Raw genomic sequence first — 5,426 nt, forward strand, 5'->3', positions numbered from 1 at the left:
TACAGGTACTGCCTTTTAATACAGACTATACAGGTATGTACAACATTATAAACATTGCTGTTGATTTCATGTTCTTCAGCCGCCAATCATGCCAGAAGGGTCTACTGAAGGTCTCTGGTCACTGTGTCCTCGTCATACTGCAACAGGCACTCAGTCTCACTTCTGGGAGCTGTAGAAACAACAAATAAATTAATACTTCACCATGCACCTCATATTGACATAGCAAATATATCAATAAGCAAGTCATATTGAGCCCAACAGGGATAATCTTACACTATTTTTGTCTTCTATGGTCTCATGCACTATGTCTCCCTGCCAGGATATGTAGGATGTAAGAAAATAAATCAAAACATAGCAATGCACAGCATTGACAACTTATCTATAAAGTAGCACAAGTCATATTGCCAATGTAGGCCAGGGATGGGGAACTATGTCTTGAGGGCCGTTTGCGACCCTTGAGGCCGTTTTATCTGGTCCCCGATATAATTTTAATGTTATTCAGCTTCACATAAAATGACATATTTTGTAAAGGAACCTTAGAAAATACATTTGCAATACAATTAAGTTATATTCAGGGAAGCTGAAGAAGGTGGTGTTTGTTTAAATGTGGCTGCCTTCAATATAGGTCTAAAGTGAAGGGGGAAATCCTGGTTTGTGTTCATAGTACGGCCCTTGGAGGACTTTTACGGCCCCTCGGATGAATTTGAATTGGCCCTTCGAATGAGAAAGGTTCCCCACCACTGACGTAGGCTATAGGTTAAGCTTACCCTCTTTCACTCCTCTGTGGAGAGACTGTGCTTATTTCAGGTTGGCTTCCAGACGCGTCTGTAGCACAGCACACAGGATTGCAGGACACAGCATCCTGCAGGACACTACAAAAAACAAGGGGAATGAATAAATGACCTGCCCAGTTATTAAACAAATGAAAATTGATGTGCCAGAGCTGTGGTAAAAGTAACCTTGGGTCCAAATCATCTAGGCCTAGGGTGTGTGTGTGTGTGTGTGGTAAATCCAGTGTTCACATTATTCAGATATGAGAATTAATTCATTCATTCATTTTAACTGACATCAGTACATACCCATATCAGTGCCATTTCACCCTGCCAAGACACTGGACCTGGGTCTATTGGAGCTCTCTACTCGGGGTGTCCTCGTCATACTGCAGCAGGCACTCTGTTGTTTCTATAGTTCCTAGAAGCGAGACAAATAAATAAATAAATACTTCGCCATTCACCTCATATTGACATAGCAAATATGTCAATAAGCAAGACCTATTGAGCCCAACAGGGATAATCTTACACTATATCAGTTTTCTGTGGTCTCTTGTAAGATTGGCCCATCACCATTCTGCAGGACACTACCGTCTCCCTGCCAGGATCTGCAGGATGTAAGAAAATGAATCAAAACATAGCAATGCACAGCATTGACAACTTATCTGTAAAGTAGCACAAGTCATATTGACAATGTAGGCCAGGGGTGGGGAACCTATGTCTCTAGGGCCGTTTGCGACCCTTGAGGCAGTTTTATCTGGCCCCCCGATATAATTTTAATGCTATTCAGCTTCACATGAAATATGACATATTTTGTAAAGGAATCTTAGAAAATACATTTGCAAAACAATTAAGTTATATTCAGGGAACCTGAAGATGGTGGTGTTTGTTTAAATGTGGCTGCCTTCAATATAGGCCTAAAGTGAAAGGGAAAATCCTGGTTTGTGTTCATAGTACGGCCCTTGGAGGACTTTTACGGCCCTCGGATGAATTTGAAGTGGCCCTTCGAATAAGAAAGGTTCCCCGACCCTGACGTAGGCTATAGGTTAAGCTTACCCTCTTTCACTCTTCTGTGGTGAGACTGTGCCCATTTTGGGTTGACCTCCACACACGTCTGTAGCACAGCACACAGGATTGCAGGACACAGCATCCTGCAGGACACTTCAAAAAACAAGGGGAACGAATAAATGACCTGTCCAGTTCTATAAAAAAAGAATACCCTGAAAAAGAACACCCTGTTGTTTCTACAGCTCCTAGAAGCGAGACAAATAAATTAAATAATTCGCCATGCACCTCATATTGACATAGCAAATGTATCAATGAGCAAGTCATATTGGTCACAAAGAAGTTAATCTTACATTCTTTCAGTCTTCTATGGCGAGTTAGGCCTTCAGGTGACTCGTCTTCGCCATATTATGAGACAGCAGCCTGTGAAAACATGGCAAATAGAATAACCCATTAACCTTGGGTCCTAATATAATACATGGACATAAACTAGCCTACATTATTTAGACAAGGTCAGTAGACCTCCACGTGAAACAATAAGAAAAAGTGACCATACATAATTTCAATTTCTTGAAGAGGCCATCTACACTTATTTGTGCAACAAGTGCTGTTTTGAGGACCCATACTTTTTAAGGACAGGTTGCCTACTGTTGCAAATGCCAGGGTATTTCACATTGATTTCGGGGTGGCGTGCTCTATTAACTTGACCACTCTGGTCGACATTGAGCTCGCGCTGATACATTGGGCTCGCGTTACTGAGAGCTGCCGCCAGAACTACTCAAGGTTAGCTGTCATAATATAGAACGCAACAAGGAAGAATCGGTCGGTTTGGTGAAAGGGCAAGGTGTTTCAAAGTAGCATGGAACTAAATTATATCCCACCTTTGACTTGATTTTACGCAGGTGGGTCTTGGAACCCCTGTGTGACTGCCTAGGTTTCAGGATAGAGAAAGTAAAACAAAAATCATTGAGTAAAATCGATGGGGGACAAATTGTAGCTTTTGTAGACTACGTCGCTACTTGAGGAAAAATAGCTTAACTACAGGGACGTTAGCTACTCGATACATAGTAGTGACGCTACGACCAAGCTACTAGAGAATATAATTAAACTAGTCGCTTCGCTACTGCCCAGCACTGAAAACCAAGGGAGATAGATGGACACTCCCAACTGAGATCGCTCCCGGACGTGTAGTCCCAGGTGTTTCTATCACTCCCGGACGTGTAGTCCCACCGATTATATTTCACGTATTATCATACACTGCCACATACAAGCAATTTAGGGTTAGGTTTAGGGTTAAGGTTAGAAACAAAAAACTAACATCAAAAAGATAACTAGCTCCGTTATATGGCGGTGGGATCGATAGTCTGGCTAGTGGGAGCGAGCCGACCGGGGAGCGTCCTGCGTTGGGAGCGACAATCACGGAATCGAAAACCAACATACCCAGACGGCACACCAGTCTTGCCAACGTCGCCTAGATGCATTTTTGCCGCTGTAAAATACATTGGCAAGGCGTCTAAGCGTTAGTTCATCAGCGAAATGCCGGGCAGACGTGAAAAATGAGCAGTGCCCAGCATCTAGTTGATGAGCTAACGCAATAGCATGCTAACGGTAGCCTTTGTCTATCTTTAGGCAGGGGAAAGGCAACTGAGAACGAGCAATGTCAAACAATTTACCATCAACAAGTATACTTAACACATGCACTGTTTCACCACAGCATTTTGTCATTACGATGCTCGCAAGTCATCAGAATTTACTAGCGTACAGCAGCAACTAGTGTAGTCACATTGAGGGGACTTGAGCTACCAGCTATGTAAAGCGGCTGTGCTACAACTTAGCAATGGCGGATCTGTGTTCAGAGGAGCTATTCAATCGCTCTTGAGTACTGAAACTTTAAACCACAGTTGAGTAAAATGTACTTACATGTATGTGAAGCCCATTTTCCGTTGGTATGTGAGGAACTTTTCCCCCATATCGCCAAGAAACTTGTAACAGTGAAACCACACAGACAGCGCGTGGTTCTGTTCAATCAGGAAGGTGTTTTTGGCCGCGGTTGATGGCTTCTTTCTTTGTGGCTTGTGTGTGGAATTCGCATTGTGCCAATTAGTTTTACTGCCACCTAAAGGCTTGGTGTAGAACTAATTTAACCAGAGACGGTCTATTTTCAACTAACTTGAACAATCCTTGCTTTAGTTCAGAATACCATTTAAAAACCAGAGTGGCCAAGCACATTGATGTATTTCCTCACAAGCAGTTGAGGAACCTTTTTAATTCGAAGGGTCACTTCAAAATGTATGTCCAAGAAAGATAATTCAGATGATTCTATTTTGATTGCCTATTCTGTAGGTTCATTTAAATGTTTATAGCACAGATCGAATTGTTTGATCAACTTAATTTCTGAGCTTATAGTATCATAATAAAATGTACTGACAGCAAAGCTGTGGCTAGTAGAAAGGTTTAATGCAGGGGTGGGGAACCTTTTTTGAGGGGCCACTTCAAATTCCTACCATGGTCATAAAATCCTCCGGGGGCCGTACTATGAACACAAATCAGGATTTCCCCATAAAATTTAGGCCTATATAGACACCTTTAGGCCTATATAGACATATAGACATCTTTAAAGGTAGACACCTTTAAAACAGTCCCCACCTTTTCTAGGTCCCCTGAATATAACTTAATTGCATTGGAAATGTAATTTCTAAGATTCCTTTAGGCCTGCAAAATATGTCATAGGCCTATTTCATGTGAAGTTGCAAAACATTATAATGATATCAGGGGCCTCAAGGGCCCTCGAGACATAGGTTCCCTACCCCTGGTTTAATGGTTAGTGATTCTGAAAAACACCACTGGGCAGCGTGAAAAAACATACACACAGACACACGCACACACGCACACACACACACACACACACACATTTTAGTAAAAGGCCAAAAAATGCCCTAGGGCCCCCAACAATCCTGTTGCCTAGGGACCCCAAAATCCTAGAAACAGGCCTGCCGGCCCCCCACTCCCTCCCACCCACCTGAGCTCACCCCACCCCACCCCACTTGAAATTGACTGGGGCAGCTCCCGACCTGATCACTGGCATTTACATATTAAAGGCTCTTCTAAGAAGGGGATGGGAGGGGGGCATGGGGGAGCCGCAAATGCTGTGGCTTGAGGTATGAGGCAATTTAAGGTGCAAAACTCATCCACAAATTCCTCTTTTCATGCAGTGAAGCCTATATTTCTATTTATTAGTAAGTAGTAAGTGGCAGAATTCAATGTGTATAAGCTCCCGACACACTGTGTGAACAAACCCTGAACAGTGTGAAAACAGATGCGGAATAAGGGTCCCTATTCTAAAGTGATGCATTGCTCAGCCCAGATGGCTTAGGAACCCCACACTACCAAAGTCCCCCTGGTTACCTAGGGCCCCCACACCACCCAGGCCCACACTAACTAGCCCTGCCATATCAGCAAAGTGTAAAGGTTAATTATGTTTTTATCTCTTAATCAGCTGAGACATCTAACATGTTCTTGCACTTAATGCTGTTTGTAACAGGAGCCTTTATATAGCAAGGATTGAACGTACACTTGTCAGTGGCGGTGGGTTGGTGAGATGTAATTTTTTTCATGTACCACTGAGTTTTAATTGTAAAAACCTCCAAAATA

General features: G+C 42.8%; 2 long non-coding RNA genes across 4 annotated transcripts; both read right to left on the reverse strand.

The window, feature by feature from the left end:
• On the reverse strand, nt 1–4,237 carry LOC134444026 (uncharacterized). 3 transcript variants are annotated; one of them, XR_010033844.1, is made up of 4 exons: nt 2,657–4,237; nt 2,129–2,198; nt 768–872; nt 1–169 (listed from the first exon to the last, which is right to left on the reverse strand). It is a non-coding gene; the product is annotated as an uncharacterized LOC134444026 (long non-coding RNA). The 3 variants fall into 3 exon arrangements; XR_010033842.1 differs by having other exon boundaries at nt 2,129–4,237; XR_010033843.1 differs by lacking the exons at nt 2,129–2,198; nt 2,657–4,237 and adding an exon at nt 1,080–1,137.
• LOC134444027 (uncharacterized) lies at nt 1,126–2,122 on the reverse strand. The gene is made up of 3 exons (XR_010033845.1): nt 1,827–2,122; nt 1,300–1,378; nt 1,126–1,191 (listed from the first exon to the last, which is right to left on the reverse strand). It is a non-coding gene; the product is annotated as an uncharacterized LOC134444027 (long non-coding RNA).
• Nucleotides 4,238–5,426: the final 1,189 nt, after the last annotated feature.

The sequence above is a fragment of the Engraulis encrasicolus genome, unplaced genomic scaffold (genome assembly GCF_034702125.1).
Source record: "Engraulis encrasicolus isolate BLACKSEA-1 unplaced genomic scaffold, IST_EnEncr_1.0 scaffold_437_np1212, whole genome shotgun sequence".
NCBI classification, from domain to species: Eukaryota; Metazoa; Chordata; class Actinopteri; order Clupeiformes; family Engraulidae; genus Engraulis; species Engraulis encrasicolus.